The 16,842-nt window shown below is 51.8% G+C and overlaps 1 long non-coding RNA gene, 22 other non-coding genes and 2 pseudogenes across 23 annotated transcripts in view; 24 read left to right on the forward strand and 1 right to left on the reverse strand.

The window, feature by feature from the left end:
- The first annotated feature begins 585 nt into the window (after positions 1 to 585).
- On the forward strand, positions 586 to 1,101 carry LOC125796841 (uncharacterized). The gene is made up of 2 exons (XR_007435747.1): positions 586 to 769; positions 850 to 1,101. It is a non-coding gene; the product is annotated as an uncharacterized LOC125796841 (long non-coding RNA).
- A 7,149-nt stretch (positions 1,102 to 8,250) lies between these two features.
- LOC125797044 (5.8S ribosomal RNA) lies at positions 8,251 to 8,404 on the reverse strand. Its single transcript, XR_007435869.1, has one exon. It is a non-coding gene; the product is annotated as a 5.8S ribosomal RNA (ribosomal RNA).
- A 3,283-nt stretch (positions 8,405 to 11,687) lies between these two features.
- Positions 11,688 to 11,806, forward strand: LOC125797440 (5S ribosomal RNA). The gene has a single exon (XR_007436285.1). It is a non-coding gene; the product is annotated as a 5S ribosomal RNA (ribosomal RNA).
- Positions 11,807 to 11,916: 110 nt separating this feature from the next.
- LOC125797427 (5S ribosomal RNA) lies at positions 11,917 to 12,035 on the forward strand. The gene has a single exon (XR_007436272.1). It is a non-coding gene; the product is annotated as a 5S ribosomal RNA (ribosomal RNA).
- A 110-nt stretch (positions 12,036 to 12,145) lies between these two features.
- On the forward strand, positions 12,146 to 12,264 carry LOC125796865 (5S ribosomal RNA). The gene has a single exon (XR_007435771.1). It is a non-coding gene; the product is annotated as a 5S ribosomal RNA (ribosomal RNA).
- A 110-nt stretch (positions 12,265 to 12,374) lies between these two features.
- On the forward strand, positions 12,375 to 12,493 carry LOC125796912 (5S ribosomal RNA). Its single transcript, XR_007435818.1, has one exon. It is a non-coding gene; the product is annotated as a 5S ribosomal RNA (ribosomal RNA).
- Positions 12,494 to 12,602: 109 nt separating this feature from the next.
- LOC125797361 (5S ribosomal RNA) lies at positions 12,603 to 12,721 on the forward strand. The gene has a single exon (XR_007436206.1). It is a non-coding gene; the product is annotated as a 5S ribosomal RNA (ribosomal RNA).
- Positions 12,722 to 12,832: 111 nt separating this feature from the next.
- LOC125796941 (5S ribosomal RNA) lies at positions 12,833 to 12,951 on the forward strand. The gene has a single exon (XR_007435847.1). It is a non-coding gene; the product is annotated as a 5S ribosomal RNA (ribosomal RNA).
- A 111-nt stretch (positions 12,952 to 13,062) lies between these two features.
- On the forward strand, positions 13,063 to 13,181 carry LOC125796957 (5S ribosomal RNA; annotated as a pseudogene).
- A 110-nt stretch (positions 13,182 to 13,291) lies between these two features.
- On the forward strand, positions 13,292 to 13,409 carry LOC125796854 (5S ribosomal RNA). The gene has a single exon (XR_007435760.1). It is a non-coding gene; the product is annotated as a 5S ribosomal RNA (ribosomal RNA).
- A 109-nt stretch (positions 13,410 to 13,518) lies between these two features.
- LOC125796862 (5S ribosomal RNA) lies at positions 13,519 to 13,637 on the forward strand. Its single transcript, XR_007435768.1, has one exon. It is a non-coding gene; the product is annotated as a 5S ribosomal RNA (ribosomal RNA).
- Positions 13,638 to 13,746: 109 nt separating this feature from the next.
- On the forward strand, positions 13,747 to 13,865 carry LOC125797445 (5S ribosomal RNA). The gene has a single exon (XR_007436290.1). It is a non-coding gene; the product is annotated as a 5S ribosomal RNA (ribosomal RNA).
- Positions 13,866 to 13,974: 109 nt separating this feature from the next.
- Positions 13,975 to 14,093, forward strand: LOC125797037 (5S ribosomal RNA; annotated as a pseudogene).
- Positions 14,094 to 14,203: 110 nt separating this feature from the next.
- On the forward strand, positions 14,204 to 14,322 carry LOC125797461 (5S ribosomal RNA). Its single transcript, XR_007436306.1, has one exon. It is a non-coding gene; the product is annotated as a 5S ribosomal RNA (ribosomal RNA).
- Positions 14,323 to 14,432: 110 nt separating this feature from the next.
- Positions 14,433 to 14,551, forward strand: LOC125796898 (5S ribosomal RNA). Its single transcript, XR_007435804.1, has one exon. It is a non-coding gene; the product is annotated as a 5S ribosomal RNA (ribosomal RNA).
- Positions 14,552 to 14,661: 110 nt separating this feature from the next.
- Positions 14,662 to 14,780, forward strand: LOC125797290 (5S ribosomal RNA). The gene has a single exon (XR_007436135.1). It is a non-coding gene; the product is annotated as a 5S ribosomal RNA (ribosomal RNA).
- Positions 14,781 to 14,890: 110 nt separating this feature from the next.
- Positions 14,891 to 15,009, forward strand: LOC125797515 (5S ribosomal RNA). Its single transcript, XR_007436360.1, has one exon. It is a non-coding gene; the product is annotated as a 5S ribosomal RNA (ribosomal RNA).
- A 110-nt stretch (positions 15,010 to 15,119) lies between these two features.
- Positions 15,120 to 15,238, forward strand: LOC125797479 (5S ribosomal RNA). Its single transcript, XR_007436324.1, has one exon. It is a non-coding gene; the product is annotated as a 5S ribosomal RNA (ribosomal RNA).
- A 109-nt stretch (positions 15,239 to 15,347) lies between these two features.
- On the forward strand, positions 15,348 to 15,466 carry LOC125797291 (5S ribosomal RNA). The gene has a single exon (XR_007436136.1). It is a non-coding gene; the product is annotated as a 5S ribosomal RNA (ribosomal RNA).
- Positions 15,467 to 15,576: 110 nt separating this feature from the next.
- Positions 15,577 to 15,695, forward strand: LOC125797451 (5S ribosomal RNA). The gene has a single exon (XR_007436296.1). It is a non-coding gene; the product is annotated as a 5S ribosomal RNA (ribosomal RNA).
- A 110-nt stretch (positions 15,696 to 15,805) lies between these two features.
- Positions 15,806 to 15,924, forward strand: LOC125797480 (5S ribosomal RNA). The gene has a single exon (XR_007436325.1). It is a non-coding gene; the product is annotated as a 5S ribosomal RNA (ribosomal RNA).
- Positions 15,925 to 16,138: 214 nt separating this feature from the next.
- LOC125796851 (5S ribosomal RNA) lies at positions 16,139 to 16,257 on the forward strand. Its single transcript, XR_007435757.1, has one exon. It is a non-coding gene; the product is annotated as a 5S ribosomal RNA (ribosomal RNA).
- Positions 16,258 to 16,367: 110 nt separating this feature from the next.
- LOC125797344 (5S ribosomal RNA) lies at positions 16,368 to 16,486 on the forward strand. The gene has a single exon (XR_007436189.1). It is a non-coding gene; the product is annotated as a 5S ribosomal RNA (ribosomal RNA).
- Positions 16,487 to 16,596: 110 nt separating this feature from the next.
- Positions 16,597 to 16,715, forward strand: LOC125797455 (5S ribosomal RNA). Its single transcript, XR_007436300.1, has one exon. It is a non-coding gene; the product is annotated as a 5S ribosomal RNA (ribosomal RNA).
- A 110-nt stretch (positions 16,716 to 16,825) lies between these two features.
- Positions 16,826 to 16,842, forward strand: part of LOC125797366 (5S ribosomal RNA) — a 119-nt gene continuing 102 nt past the window's right edge. The window contains exon 1 of the ribosomal RNA XR_007436211.1: positions 16,826 to 16,842. This exon is cut by the window's right edge and continues 102 nt beyond it. This is a non-coding gene — a ribosomal RNA (5S ribosomal RNA).

Here is a 16,842-nt window from a genome sequence, read left to right on the forward strand (position 1 = left end):
ACAAAGGGTATGCCCCAACATCCATCAAGGTTATGCTTCTCAATGCTTCTGCCTTCGTGAACCATTTCAAGGCTTTTCACTTAGAGATTTCTGGTCTTAGTTCCAACAAGCTGGAACGTATTCTGCTGCATCTTCGAAGGCTGAGCCGTGACAATACCAGGGCAGTGCTAAGCCACCGGCAGAGAGCAAAACGGAAGAAATCAGAGTCCCTCCGAACCAGCACTGAGCTCCAGTCCTTCATACGCAACGCCGAGCGTAACCTGCCCAGAGTTATGGATGACAACCGCACCAAGCCAACCTCAAAACTGTACCGAATTGCCCAGGGATATGTTGCGGGGTACCTAGCAGTTCTCACCGGCCACCGCCCCATCGTTTTCTGCAACATCACCAAAGCTGACCTGCTGGAGGCTGAAAAGGACCCACTCGGCCGCACCCTGGTGTGGGTAAGTACTGGGTAAACTCTCTCTTGGTTGATTGTGCTTTTTATTTGTGTTACTCATGTTGGATCTCTCACCCTTAGGTTGCTAGGCACAAGACGGACAGAGCCTTTGGGAATGCGTATTTGGCTCTCCTGCTAAAGGAAGCTGACTGGCTCAGAGGCCTGGCAGAGATATCCAGCCTCTACGGTGGAGAGCAGTGCCCGTATATATTCCAGTGGAACGGCAAGCAGGTCCAGAAGCTGAACCGTATGCTGAGAGCAGCCTGGCAAGTTGCTGGCATGACTGGGGACATTGCTTTCAGCCTGATCCGTACATCCATCGCCATAGAGGTGAGTGCTGCCCCTGCATCTCACTGCGATCACCAGCCTCGTACATCCAACATTTACACCGTCTCTCTCTCTCCTTACAGGCCAAGAAACATCTGTCACACTCGGACAGGCTGCTGGTGTGTAACAGCATGTGCCACGACATCTCCACAGCCTAGCGGTTCTACACTGATGTTCCCAATCTCAGTGAGGTTTTCCGCATAAGGGACCTTCGGACACAGGCTTTGAATAGCTCTGCAGACCCATTGGATGCATCTAGTGATCCAGAAAGTTCATCCAGTGAAAGCAGCTGCTCTCCAGATAATCAATAAAACCATCCATTATACAATTTTAAAGATGGTCTCAGTGTGTCTTTTGTATTCATTTGGGTCTACCAATGGTTTATAGTTTTGGTCTACCACTGGCATAATTCATCCATATTTTGGCCTCATCTTTATCCTTATCTACCCAGGCAGAGTTCACATATTTGGGTATACAGAAGCCTCAATTTGGCCTCATTTTATCACTTCCAGGGCTGGAAGTTTAGCCACATGTCTTTGCATTTTATACCCCAGGTAGAGTTCACATATTTGGGTATACAGAAGCCTCAATTTGGCCTCATTTTATCACTTCCAGGGCTGGAAGTTTAGCCACATGTCTTTGCATTTTATACACCAGGTAGAGTTCACATATTTGGGTATACAGAAGCCTCAATTTGGCCTCATTTTATCACTTCCAGGGCTGGAAGTTTAGCCACATGTCTTTGCATTTTATACCCCAGGTAGAGTTCACATATTTGGGTATACAGAAGCCTCAATTTGGCCTCATTTTATCACTTCCAGGGCTGGAAGTTTAGCCACATGTCTTTGCATTTTATACCCCAGGTAGAGTTCACATATTTGGGTATACAGAAGCCTCAATTTGGCCTCATTTTATCACTTCCAGGGCTGGAAGTTTAGCCACATGTCTTTGCATTTTATACCCCAGGTAGAGTTCACATATTTGGGTATACAGAAGCCTCAATTTGGCCTCATTTTATCACTTCCAGGGCTGGAAGTTTAGCCACATGTCTTTGCATTTTATACCCCAGGTAGAGTTCACATATTTGGGTATACAGAAGCCTCAATTTGGCCTCATTTTATCACTTCCAGGGCTGGAAGTTTAGCCACATGTCTTTGCATTTTATACACCAGGTAGAGTTCACATATTTGGGTATACAGAAGCCTCAATTTGGCCTCATTTTATCACTTCCAGGGCTGGAAGTTTAGCCACATGTCTTTGCATTTTATACCCCAGGTAGAGTTCACATATTTGGGTATACAGAAGCCTCAATTTGGCCTCATTTTATCACTTCCAGGGCTGGAAGTTTAGCCACATGTCTTTGCATTTTATACCCCAGGTAGAGTTCACATATTTGGGTATACAGAAGCCTCAATTTGGCCTCATTTTATCACTTCCAGGGCTGGAAGTTTAGCCACATGTCTTTGCATTTTATACACCAGGTAGAGTTCACATATTTGGGTATACAGAAGCCTCAATTTGGCCTCATTTTATCACTTCCAGGGCTGGAAGTTTAGCCACATGTCTTTGCATTTTATACCCCAGGTAGAGTTCACATATTTGGGTATACAGAAGCCTCAATTTGGCCTCATTTTATCACTTCCAGGGCTGGAAGTTTAGCCACATGTCTTTGCATTTTATACCCCAGGTAGAGTTCACATATTTGGGTATACAGAAGCCTCAATTTGGCCTCATTTTATCACTTCCAGGGCTGGAAGTTTAGCCACATGTCTTTGCATTTTATACCCCTGGTAGAGTTCACATATTTGGGTATACAGAAGCCTCAATTTGGCCTCATTTTATCACTTCCAGGGCTGGAAGTTTAGCCACATGTCTTTGCATTTTATACCCCAGGTAGAGTTCACATATTTGGGTATACAAAATCTACATGCGACCCATCCAAAACCTTCATGCGACCTCCAGAGAGTCAAAGGACCAGAGGCACTGGCTGAGGCCGAACAGGGTAGCTTCAAAGTCAGGTACAAATCTGGCATATAAGGGTCCTTTATTCACCATTGCAAAAGAATAGTTCAGAAATTTTCTAAGTCCTGCTGGACTTAGTTAAATTTTGGGAATCGTTCTCAGGTTCTTGGACCCCTAGTCATTGCCATTTTCATTGAAAGCCCGACGGCACCCCTTTGAAAAACCCCCTGACGAAAAAACCTCCAGAGCGCGGGCGAACTCAATCTGAGGCCGACCGGAGTGCACCTTTGTCGGCCCGAAAGGGGGTCAGAAATCCTGGAGCTCGCCACCCCCACTAGAAATTCTGTGAAATGGTAGACCAAAAGTGGGGACTTAGAAATTTTTCGCACTTTTTCAGCCTACCACTGGTAGACCGAGTGGGACTTAGTCATTTTTTCCACTTTTTCGGAGCTACCACTGGTAGACCAAGTTGGACTTAGTCATTTTTTAAAATTTTCTCATTTACCACTGGTAGACCAAGTTGGACTTAGTCATTCTTTCCACTTTTCTCATTTACCACTGGTAGACAAAATTGGACTTAGTCATATTTTTTTTCCACTTATCGGAGCTACCACTGGTAGAACAAGTTGGACTTAGTCATCCCCAGTCCCCTGGGCATCCAGCCCTGGAGGACTCACCCAGTCCTGGGCCTCAGCCCTGGACAAGTCCCCTGGGCATCCAGCCCTGGAGGACTCACCCAGTCCTGGGCCTCAGCCCTGGACAAGTCCCCTGGGCATCCCTAGGAGAGGAGAGGGAGTCCCGTCAATGCCTGTAAGTCTCTGTGTTCCGATGCCTGTCTCACCCCGGGAGTCGATTCTAAGAGACCGTTATCCGCCTCTACCTCAGTCGGGGACCATCTCAGCCATTTCTACGGATGGCGGGCCGAGCCATCCCCGAACAACTTTGCACCGTTAGAAGGTAGCTGCTCTTACCTTCACCCTCCGGAGGCTAACCCGCTGGGTCGGGTAGGAGCGCACCGTGCACAGTGGCCACGGAGGGCCGCGCGATTGCCTACCCAGGCGGGAAACCTACTTGTGCCAGTCACCTGCCTTCGTGACTTGTGAGGTGGGTCCCTTCATACAGCCCTCATCCTCGGCTCCCTTGAGCGATCGAGGCATCGAACGAACTACCCCTCCCTGCCAACCCTCGAATAGGAAACAATTGGGTCGGCAGGTTGCACATGATCGGCCTCACTTAGCCACCCCAACGAGTGGGATGTTACCGGGTGTACCACGTGGAGGTGGAGGCCTGCGACACGATGCTCAATGCTCTCTCTCCGGAGTCTCCCGTTCCTGTGACTCCGGGGTGTGCTAGTTACTCCCGCCGTTTACCCGCGCTTCATTGAATTTCTTCACTTTGACATTCAGAGCACTGGGCAGAAATCACATCGTGTCAACTGGCGCGAACCGGGAGGGGACGGACGCGGAGGTCCCGACGCAGCACCGTAGCCGGGGAGATCCGCGAGAAGGGCCCGGCGCACGCTCAGAGTCGCGGCCGCTGCTCCGAGTCGTGGCCAAGAAACGGCCGGGCCTCCGGACGACGAGAGAGGACGGGCGCGATGCGCTCCGAGGCTTCCGGACGAGGGGCGGAACAACGGGACGCGCGGGGCAGCCGCTGCCCCAGCCGCGGCTCGAGTCCAGCCCCACTTCGCTCCTGCTGGACTTAGTTAAATTTTGGGAATCGTTCTCAGGTTCTTGGACCCCTAGTCATTGCCATTTTCATTGAAAGCCCGACGGCACCCCTTTGAAAAACCCCCTGACGAAAAAACCTCCAGAGCGCGGGCGAACTCAATCTGAGGCCGACCGGAGTGCACCTTTGTCGGCCCGAAAGGGGGTCAGAAATCCTGGAGCTCGCCACCCCCACTAGAAATTCTGTGAAATGGTAGACCAAAAGTGGGGACTTAGAAATTTTTCGCACTTTTTCAGCCTACCACTGGTAGACCGAGTGGGACTTAGTCATTTTTTCCACTTTTTCGGAGCTACCACTGGTAGACCAAGTTGGACTTAGTCATTTTTTAAAATTTTCTCATTTACCACTGGTAGACCAAGTTGGACTTAGTCATTCTTTCCACTTTTCTCATTTACCACTGGTAGACAAAATTGGACTTAGTCATATTTTTTTTCCACTTATCGGAGCTACCACTGGTAGAACAAGTTGGACTTAGTCATCCCCAGTCCCCTGGGCATCCAGCCCTGGAGGACTCACCCAGTCCTGGGCCTCAGCCCTGGACAAGTCCCCTGGGCATCCAGCCCTGGAGGACTCACCCAGTCCTGGGCCTCAGCCCTGGACAAGTCCCCTGGGCATCCCTAGGAGAGGAGAGGGAGTCCCGTCAATGCCTGTAAGTCTCTGTGTTCCGATGCCTGTCTCACCCCGGGAGTCGATTCTAAGAGACCGTTATCCGCCTCTACCTCAGTCGGGGACCATCTCAGCCATTTCTACGGATGGCGGGCCGAGCCATCCCCGAACAACTTTGCACCGTTAGAAGGTAGCTGCTCTTACCTTCACCCTCCGGAGGCTAACCCGCTGGGTCGGGTAGGAGCGCACCGTGCACAGTGGCCACGGAGGGCCGCGCGGTTGCCTACCCAGGCGGGAAACCTACTTGTGCCAGTCACCTGCCTTCGTGACTTGTGAGGTGGGTCCCTTCATACAGCCCTCATCCTCGGCTCCCTTGAGCAATCGAGGCATCGAACGAACTACCCCTCCCTGCCAACCCTCGAATAGGAAACAATTGGGTCGGCAGGTTGCACATGATCGGCCTCACTTAGCCACCCCAACGAGTGGGATGTTACCGGGTGTACCACGTGGAGGTGGAGGCCTGCGACACGATGCTCAATGCTCTCTCTCCGGAGTCTCCCGTTCCTGTGACTCCGGGGTGTGCTAGTTACTCCCGCCGTTTACCCGCGCTTCATTGAATTTCTTCACTTTGACATTCAGAGCACTGGGCAGAAATCACATCGTGTCAACTGGCGCGAACCGGGAGGGGACGGACGCGGAGGTCCCGACGCAGCACCGTAGCCGGGGAGATCCGCGAGAAGGGCCCGGCGCACGCTCAGAGTCGCGGCCGCTGCTCCGAGTCGTGGCCAAGAAACGGCCGGGCCTCCGGACAACGAGAGAGGACGGGCGCGATGCGCTCCGAGGCTTCCGGACGAGGGGCGGAACAACGGGACGCGCGGGGCAGCCGCTGCCCCAGCCGCGGCTCGAGTCCAGCCCCACTTCGCTCCCTGGCCCGACCGACCCAGCCCTTAGAGACAATCCTTATCCCGAAGTTACGGATCTGACTTGCCGACTTCCCTTACCTACATTGTTCCAACATGCCAGAGGCTGTTCACCTTGGAGACCTGCTGCGGATATGGGTACGGCCCGGCGCAAGACTTACACCCTCTCCCCCGGATTTTCAAGGGCCAGCGAGAGCTTACCGGACACCGCCAGAGCCGCGACACTTTCCAGGGCGCGGGCCCCTATCTCGGGGTGAACCCATTCCAGGGAGCCCTGCCCTTCACAAAGAAAAGAGAATTCTTCCCAGTGCAACCGCTGGCGTCTCCAGGTTCGTTTGCGTTACCGCACTGGGCGCCTCGCGGTGCCTATCTCCGCCACTCCGGGTTCGGGGATCTGAACCCGACTCCCTTTCGATCGGCCGGGGGCGACGGAGGCCATCGCCCCACGCTTCCGAACGACGTTCGCCCATCCCTTAGGGCCGACTGACCCATGTTCAACTGCTGTTCACATACCAAGATCTGCACCCACGGCAGCTCCACCCGGGCCCGCGCCTGAGGCTTCTGCGCCACCGCGGCGGCCCTCCTACTTGTCGCGGCGTAAGCCCGGAAAGGACTGAGCCCCTCTCTCTGCCGGCGTATGGGCCCGATGCTCCAGCGCCATCCATTTTCAGGGCAAGTTGATTCGGCAGGTGAGTTTTTACACACTCCTTAGCAGATTCCAACTTCCATGGCCACCGTCCTGCTGTCTATATCAACCAACACCTTCCAGGCATAGTTCACCATCTTTCGGGTACCATCGCGTACGCTCTAGCTCCACCTCCTCGACGGAGCGGGAGAGACGGGCCAGTGGTGCGCCCCAACGACCCGTAGGGGGGGGATCCCACCTCGGCCGGCGCGCGCCGGCCTTCACCTTCATTGCGCCGTGGGGTTTCGTTTCAGCCCTTTGACTCGCGCACGCGTTAGACTCTTTGGTCCGCGTTTCAAGACGGGTCGGGTGGGTAGCCGGCATCGCCGCTGACCCCGAGCGCCCTTTTGTGCGGAGGCCGGTCCCCGCCCTGGCTGCACGACGCGGTTGGACGCGGACTGAGGACAGTCCGGCCCAGTCGACGGCACGCGCAGGGGATGGAGGGGCCCCATCCCTCCCCCGCGGGGGAAGGAAGGCGCGGAGGTACTCACCGGGGCCCCGGGGGTAAGCGGCGAAGTCGGGGCGGGAGGGCGCTGTAAAGCTTGCGGGCCGGAGCTCGCGAGCCACCTTCGCCCCCTGACCCTTCCAAGCCGAACCGAGGCCGGTCGCGGCGCACCGCCGCAGAGGAAATGCGCCCGACGGCGGGCGTTGGCCCGAGCCCGCCGGCGGCCTCCCTCGCGGGAGGAGCTCGCCGGGCGGACTGGTACGACACCGCCGCCGGGTTGAATCCCCCGGGCGGACTGTGCGGACCCCACCCGTTTACCTCTTAACGGTTTCAGCCCTGTTGAACTCTCTCTTCAAAGTTCTTTTCAACTTTGCCTTACGGTACTTGTTTGCTATCGATCTCGTGCCAGTATTTAGCCTTGGAGTTTACCACCCGCTTTAGGCTGCATTCCCAAGCAACCCGACTCCGAGAAGAACCGCGACCTCGGCGTGGCGGGGGCCGTTACCGGCCTCACACCGTCCCTGGGCTGAGCCTCTATCAGAAGGACTCAGGCCCCCCGGCCCGCGCCGAGAGATACGGACTTCTATACGCCACATGTCCCGGCGCCCGTGAAGGACGGGGGATTCGGCGCTGGGCTCTTCCCTCTTCGCTCGCCGCTACTAGGGGAATCCTTGTTAGTTTCTTTTCCTCCGCTTAGTAATATGCTTAAATTCAGCGGGTCGTCTCGTCTGATCTGAGGTCGCGCTCGAAGGGCTGTCGTCGCCAGGCGACAGGGTAAAACCCACCGGCAGCCGTCGCTACGACGTCTCTCCACGGATCGCCCCCACCTCTCCCTCGCCGGAACGAGGAACGGTAGAGGACGGTGTGTGGAAAGCCGGCCTCCGAGACCCATCGCTGGGCAACGGAGACGAAGGCGAGAGGGGTGGACGAAAGTCTTTCCCCCACGATCAAGCCCGTCGAGCGGCTTTTATCGAGTCCCGAATGAGAAGGGAACCTGACCGAGTCTGCTTTTAGGAAGACGAAGGTGCCTCGGAGCGGGCACCCTCGAACCTCCAGCCGCGGTCCCCTCGAACCGTCTCTTACTCTTCCCCGGAGGGAAGAGGGAGACAAAACGAAAAGGTCCGATAGATTGGAATAGCGACCCTCAGACAGGCGTGGCCCCGGGATTGACCCGGGGCCGCAATGTGCGTTCAAAGTGTCGATGATCAATGTGTCCTGCAATTCACATTAGTTCTCGCAGCTGGCTGCGTTCTTCATCGACGCACGAGCCAAGTGATCTACCGCTAAGAGTTGTACTCTTTATGGTTTTTTGTTTCAAAGCCATGTAACCAACAGACACAAAAGTGATGGTTGAAATAATGTTTTACGGCAGCCGCGGGTACGGGCGCCCCGGAATGCCGAAGTGAACTCGGGGTCATCAAACCGTGCCGCCGAGCCGCCTCTGGAGAGAAACCCCGCAGACGGACTTCGGGGGCCAGGTACCCGTCTCCCTTTGGCCGTAAAACATTTTTTTCTCAGGACACCGGTTTGCATCAAGTCATTACAGGCCGAAGGGAATCCCTGTAGTTCCCGACGTCGGGCCGTGGGTTGAAAGGAGGGCTTGTGGATGTAGGGAGTCGTACCTACCAGGAGGTACTACCAACCCCGATCCCGGTAATGATCCTTCCGCAGGTTCACCTACGGAAACCTTGTTACGACTTTTACTTCCTCTAGATGATCAAGTTCGATCGACTTTTCAGCACAGCACCAAGGCCCCGCGAAGGAGCCCCGGCGTGGCCGATCCGAGGACCTCACATAACCATCCAATCGGTAGTAGCGACGGGCGGTGTGTACAAAGGGCAGGGACTTAATCAGCGCGAGCTGATGACCTGCACTTACTGGGAATTCCTCGTTCATGGGGAATAATTGCAATCCCCAATCCCCGTCACGAACGGGTTAAAGCGGATTATCCGCGCCTCTCGGCGTAGGGTAGGCACACGCTGGCCCGGCCATTGTGGCGCGCGTGCAACCCCGGACATCTAAGGGCATCACAGACCTGTTATTGCTCCATCTCGCGTGGCTATACGACACTGGTCCCTCTAAGAAGTTAACCGCGACCGCGGGGGGCCGCGTAACTATTTAGCACGAAGGAATCTCGTTCGTTATTGGAATTAACCAGACAAATCACTCCACCAACTAAGAACGGCCATGCACCACCACCCATAGAATCGAGAAAGAGACATCAGTCTGTCAATCCTTTCCGTGTCTGGGCCGGGTGAGGTTCCCCGTGTTGAGTCAAATTAAGCCGCAGGCTCCACTCCTGGTGGTGCCCTTCCATGAAGTCCTTTAAGTTTCAGTTTTGCAACCATACTCCCCCCGGAACCCAAAGACTCTGGTTTCCCCGCACGCTGCCCGGCGGGTCATGGGAATAACGCCGCCGGATCGCGGGTCGGCATAGTTTACGGTCGGAACTACGACGGTATCTGATCGTCTTCGAACCTCCGACTTTCGTTCTTGATTAATGAAAACATTCTTGGCAAATGCTTTTGCTTTCGTCCATCTTGCGCCGGTCCAAGAATTTCACCTCTAGCGGCGCAATACGAATGCCCCCGGCCGTCCCTCTTAATCATGGCCCTGGTTCAGGAAACCCACAAAATAGAACCAGAGTCCTATTCCATTATTCCTAGCTCAGGCATTCAGGCGAGTTTGGTGCCCGCTTTGAACACTCTGATTTTTTCAAAGTAAACGCTCCGGACCCCTGAGGACCGGACACCCAACCAAGGGCATCCGGGGGGCGCCGGGAGGCAGGGTCTGGGACAGGCGGTATTTCGCCTCGCGGCGGATCGCCAGCCCACTCCCGAGGTCCAGCTACGAGCTTTTTAACTGCAGCAAATTTAATATACGCTATTGGAGCTGGAATTAAGGCGAAAAACGAAAAATCCTCCAGAGCGCGGGCGAACTCGCTCCGAGGCCGACCGGAGTGCACCTTCGTCGGGCACGGGAGTCGGGCGAAGGGGGTCAGAAATCCTGGAGCTCGCCACCCTCACTAGTTTTTGGCGTGAAATGGTAGACCAAAAGTGAGGACTTAGAAAATTTTCGCACTTTTTCGGCCTGCCACTGGTAGACCGAGTGGGACTTAGTCATTTTTTCAGCTTTTTCGGGCCTACCACTGGTAGACCAAGTTGGACTTAGTCAGTTTTTCGACTTTTCGAGCCTACCATTGGTAGACCAAGTTGGACTTAGTCATTTTTTCGACTTTTCGAGCCTACCACTGGTAGACCAAGTTGGACTTAGTCATTTTTTCGACTTTTCGAGCCTACCACTGGTAGACCAAGTTGGACTTAGTCATTTTTTCGACTTTTCGAGCCTACCACTGGTAGACCAAGTTGGACTTAGTCCACCAAGCCTGGGATTCAGCCCTCAGCCTGGACACCTTGGGAACCAGCCCTGGAGGACTCCCCCAGGCCTGGGCTCCATCCACCAGCCTGGGACCCTCAGGAACCAGCCCTGGAGGACTCACCCAAGCCTGGGCTCCATCCACCAGTCTGGGACCCTCAGGAACCAGCCGTGGAGGACTCACCCAGGCCTGGGCTCCATCCACCAGTCTGGGACCCTCAGGAACCAGCCCTGGAGGACTCACCCAAGCCTGGGCTCCATCCACCAGTCTGGGACCCTCAGGAACCAGCCCTGGAGGACTCACCCAAGCCTGGGCTCCATCCACCAGTCTGGGACCCCTTGGGAACCAGCCCTGGGTGCTTGGACCCCTAGTCATTGCCACTCTCCTCATTAGCCCGACGGCACCCCTTTGGAAATCCCCCCGACGAAAAATCCTCCAGAGCACGGGCGGACCCGCTCCGAGGCCGACAGAGGTGCACCTTCGTCGGATAAGAGAGTCGGCCGAAGGGGGTTCGAAATCCTGGAGTTTGCAACCCTCACTAGAAATATCGTGAAATGGTAGACCAAAAGTGAGGACTTAGACATTTTTTCACACTTTTCCGACCTACCACTGGTAGACCGAGTGGGACTTAGACATTTTTTCCAACTTTTCGCATCCACCACTATTAGAACAAGTTGGACTTTAATTTTCCAATTTTCCACAGCTACCACTGGTTGACCAAGCTCAACCACACCACAAGGCCGGCTCAGGGCTACCATAACTCCAAAGCCAAGAAGTAGTGCAGCGGTACATCACATCTGCATGGTTCCCTGGAAAGGCTTAACTCAGCCGCGGGGGATCGAACCCCGAGTACAATATCACCCCTTCCAATCAGCGCATTTATGGGGTTAACTTTCACAGACTTGGGTGGGCCACAGGTGGGCACAAAAATGAAAATGCAAGCCGAAAAATGTGCAACTTTGCCAGATTTATTTATTTCAATTTTCAGCCTTGCACTTTCATCAGTGTTCCAATGGAAATTCCCTAACCCTAACCCTAACCCTAGTACTTGGATGGGAGACCACCTGGGAATACCAGGTGCTGTAAGCTTTTCCCCTCTTGCTTCTATGACTATGGTCTTGTTATACGTTACTAGTGTGTCATCTGAAACCCAACATAGATGAAGTCGCATAAGTAGTCTTGATGAGATTTCTGTAATCGCTTACGGTCACACAACCCTGAGAACGCCCGATCTCGTCTGATCTCGGAAGCTAAGCAGGGTTTGGCCTGGTTAGTACTTGGATGGGAGACCACATGGGAATACCAGCTGCTGTAAGCTTTTCCCCTCTTGCTTCTATGACCATGGTCATGTTATACGTTACTAGTGTGTCATCTGAAACCCAACATAGATGAAGTCGCATAAGTAGTCTTGATAATAGTTCTGCAATCGCTTACAGTCACACTACCCTAAGAACGCCCGATCTCGTCTGATCTCGGAAGCTAAGCAGGGTTTGGCCTGGTTAGTACTTGGATGGGAGACCACCTGGGAATACCAGGTGCTGTAAGCTTTTCCCCTCTTGCTTCTGTGACCATGGTCCTGTTATACATTACTAGTGTATTATCTGAAACCCAACATAGATGAAGCCACATAAGTAGTCTTGATGAGAGCTCTGCAATCGCTTACGGTCACACTACCCTGAGAACGCCCGATCTCGTCTGATCTTGGAAGCTAAGCGGGGTTTGGTCTGGTTAGTACTTGGATGGGAGACCACCTGGGAATACCAGGTGCTGTAAGCTTTTCCCCTCTTGCTTCTGTGACCATGGTTTTGTTATACATTACTAGTGTATTGTCTGAAACCCAACATAGATGAAGTCGCATAAGTAGTCTTGATGAGAGGTCAGCAATCGCTTACGGTCACACTACCCTGAGAACGCCCGATCTCGTCTGATCTTGGAAGCTAAGCAGGGTTTGGCCTGGTTCGTACTTGGATGGAAGACCACCTGGGAATACCAGGTACTGTAAGCTTTTCCCCTCTTGATTTATGACCATGGTCTTGTTATACGTTACTAGAGTGTTATCTGAAACCCAACATAGATGAAGTCGCATAAATAGTCTTGATGAGAGTTCTGCAATCGCTTACGGTCATACTACCCTGAGAACGCTCGATCTCGTCTGATCTCGAAAGCTAAGCAGGGTTTGGCCTGGTTAGTACTTGGATGGGAGACCACCTGGAAATACCAGGTGCTGTAAGCTTTTCCCCTCTTGCTTCTGTGACCATGGTCTTGTTAAACATTACTAGTGTGTAATCAAAAACCCAAACATAGATGAAGTCGCATAAGTAGTCTTGATGAGAGTTTTGCATTCGCTTACGGTCACACTTCCCTGAGAACGCCCGATCTCGTCTGATCTCGGAATCTAAGCAGGGTTTGGCCTGGTTAGTACTTGGATGGGAGACCACCTGGGAATACGAGGTGCTGTAAGCTTTTTCCCCTCTTGATTTATGACCATGGTCTTGTTATACATTACTAGTGTGTAATCAAAAACCCAAACATAGATGAAGTCGCATAAGTAGTCTTGATGACAGTTCTGCAATCGGTGACAGTCACACTACCCTTAGAACGCCCGATCTCATCTGATCTCGGAAGCTAAGCGGGGTTTGGTCTGGTTAGTACTTGGATGGGAGACCACCTGGGAATACCAGGTGCTGTAAGCTTTTCCCCTCTAGCTTCTATGACCATGGTCTTGATATACATTACTACCGTGTAATCAAAAACCCAACATAGATGACGTCGCATAAGTAGTCTTGATGAGAGTTTTGCAATCGCTTACGGTCACACTACCCTGAGAACGCCCGATCTCGTCTGATCTCGGAAGCTAAGCAGGGTTTGGCCTGTTAGTACTTGGATGGGAGACCACCTGGGAATACCAGGTGCTGTAAGCTTTTCCCCTCTTGATTTATGACCATGGTCTTGTTATACGTTACTAGAGTGTTTTCTGAAACCCAACATAGATGAAGTCGCATAAATAGTCTTGATGATAGTGTTGCAATTGCATACAGTCACACTACCCTGAGAACGCCAGATCTCGTCTGATCTCGGAAGCTAAGCAGGGTTTGGCCTGGTTAGTACTTGGATGGGAGACCACCTGGGAATACCAGGTGCTGTAAGCTTTTCCCCTCTTGATTTATGACCATAGTCTTGTTATACGTTACTAGAGTGTTATCTGAAAACCAACATAGATGAAGTCACATAAATACTCTTGATGAGAGTTTTGCAATCGCTTATGGTCACACTACCCTGAGAACGCCCGATCTCGTCTGATCTCGGAAGCTAAGCAGGGTTTGGTCTGGTTAGTACTTGGATGGGAGACCACCTGGGAATACCAGGTGCTGTAAGCTTTTCCCCTCTTGATTTATGACCATGGTCTTGTTATACGTTACTAGAGTGTTATTTGAAACCCAACATAGATGAAGTCGCATAAATAGTCTTGATGAGAGTGTTGTAATCGCATACAGTCACACTACCCTGAGAATGTCGGATCTCGTCTGATCTCGGAAGCTAAGCAGGGTTTGCCCTGGTTAGTACTTGGATGGGAGACCATCTGGGAATACAAGGTGCTGTAAGCTTTTCCCCTCTTGCTTCTATTACCATGGTCTTTTTATACATTACTAGTTTGTTATCCGGAACCCAACATAGATGAAGTCACATAAATAGTCTTGATGAGAGTTTTGCAATCGCTTATGGTCACACTACCCTGAGAACGCCCGATCTCGTCTGATCTCGGAAGCTAAGCAGGGTTTGGCCTGGTTAGTACTTGGATGGGAGACCACCTGGGAATAGCAGGTGCTGTAAGCTTTTCCCCTCTTGCTTCTGTGACCATGGTCTTGTTATACGTTACTAGAGTGTTTTCTGAAACCCAACATAGATGAAGTCGCATAAATAGTCTTGATGATAGTGTTGCAATCGCATACAGTCACACTACCCTGAGAACGCCCGATCTCGTCTGATCTTGGAAGCTAAGCAGGGTTTGGCCTGGTTAGTACTTGGATGGGAGACCACCTGGGAATACCAGGTGTTGTAAGCTTTTCCCCTCTTGCTTCTATTACCATGGTCTTGTTATACAGTACTAGTGTATTGTCTGAAACCCAACATAGATGAAGTCACATAAATAGTCTTGATGAGAGTTTTGCAATCGCTTATGGTCACACTACCCTGAGAACGCCCGATCTCGTCTGATCTCGGAAGCTAAGCAGGGTTTGGCCTGGTTAGTACTTGGATGGGAGACCACCTGGGAATACCAGGTGCTGTAAGCTTTTCCCCTCTTGCTTCTGTGACCATGGTCTTGTTATACATTACTATTGTATTGTCTGAAACCCAACATAGATGAAGTCGCATAAGTAGTCTTGATGAGAGGTCAGCAGTCGCTTACGGTCACACTACCCTGAGAACGCCCGATCTCGTCTGATCTCGGAAACTAAGCAGGGTTTGGCCTGGTTAGTACTTGGATGGGAGACCACCTGGGAATACCAGGTGTTGTAAGCTTTTCCCCTCTTGCTTCTATTACCATGGTCTTGTTATACATTACTAGTGTATTGTCTGAAACCCAACATAGATGAAGTCACATAAGTAGTCTTGATGAGAGGTCAGCAATCGCTTACGGTCACACTACCCTGAGAACACCCGATCTCGTCTGATCTCGGAAGATGAGCGGGGTTTGGCCTGGTTAGTACTTGGATGGGAGACCACCTGGGAATACCAGGTGCTGTAAGCTTTTCCCCTCTTGATTTATGACCATGGTCTTGTTATACGTTACTAGAGTGTTATCTGAAACCCAACATAGATGAAGTCACATAAATAGTCTTGATGAGAGTTTTGAAATCGCTTATGGTCACACTACCCTGAGAACGCCCGATCTCGTCTGATCTCGGAAGCTAAGCAGGGTTTGGCCTGGTTAGTACTTGGATGGGAGACCACCTGGGAATACCAGGTGCTGTAAGCTTTTCCCCTCTTGCTTCTGTGACCATGTTCTTGTTATACATTACTATTGTATTGTCTGAAGCCCAACATAGATGAAGTCGCATAAGTAGTCTTGATGAGAGGTCAGCAATCACTTACGGTCACACTACCCTGAGAACGCCCGATCTCGTCTGATCTCGGAAGCTAAGCAGGGTTTGGCCTGGTTAGTACTTGGATGGGAGACCACCTGGGAATACCAGGTGTTGTAAGCTTTTCCCCTCTTGCTTCTATTACCATGGTCTTGTTATACATTACTAGTGTATTGTCTGAAACCCAACATAGATGAAGTCACATAAGTAGTCTTGATGAGAGGTCAGCAATCGCTTACGGTCACACTACCCTGAGAACACCCGATCTCGTCTGATCTCGGAAGATGAGCGGGGTTTGGCCTGGTTAGTACTTGGATGGGAGACCACCTGGGAATACCAGGTGCTGTAAGCTTTTCCCCTCTTGATTTATGACCATGGTCTTGTTATACGTTACTAGAGTGTTATCTGAAACCCAACATAGATGAAGTCACATAAATAGTCTTGATGAGAGTTCTGCAATCGCTTACGGTCATACTACCCTGAAAACGCTCGATCTCGTCTGATCTCGGAAGCTAAGCAGGGTTTGCCTAAGTTGCATAAGTAGTGTTGATGAGAGCTCTGCAATGGCTTACAGTCACACTACCCTGAGTTCGCCCGATCTCGTCTGATCTCGGAAGATAAGCAGGGTTTGGCCTGGTTAGTGCTTGGATGGGAAACCACCTGGGAATACCAGGTGCTGTAAGCTTTTCCCCTCTTGCTTCTGTGACCATGGTCTTGTTATACATTACTAGTGTATTGTCTGAAACCCAACATAGATGAAGTCACATAAGTAGTCTTGATGAGAGGTCAGCAATCGCTTACGGTCACACTACCCTGAGAACACCCGATCTCGTCTGATCTCGGAAGCTAAGCGGGGTTTGGCCTGGTTAGTACTTGGGTGGGAGACCACCTGGGAATACCAGGTGCTGTAAGTTTTCCCCCTCTTGCTACTATTACCATGGTCTTGTTATACATTACTAGTTTGTTATCTGAAACCCAACATAGATGAAGTCGCATAAGTAGTCTTGATGAGAGTTCTGCAATCGCTTACGGTCATACTACCCTGAAAACGCTCGATCTCGTCTGATCTCGGAAGCTAAGCAGGGTTTGCCCTGGTTAGTACTTGGATGGAAGACCACCTGGGAATACCAGGTGCTGTAAGCTTTTCCCCTCTTGCTTCTGTGACCATGGTCTTGTTATACATTACTAGTGTATTATCTGAAACCCAACATAGATGAAGTCGCATAAGTAGTCTTGATGACAGTTTTGCAATCGCTTACGGTCACACTAC

This window comes from Astyanax mexicanus, unplaced genomic scaffold, assembly GCF_023375975.1.
Source record: "Astyanax mexicanus isolate ESR-SI-001 unplaced genomic scaffold, AstMex3_surface scaffold_47, whole genome shotgun sequence".
In the NCBI taxonomy this organism is placed as follows: Eukaryota; Metazoa; Chordata; class Actinopteri; order Characiformes; family Acestrorhamphidae; genus Astyanax; species Astyanax mexicanus.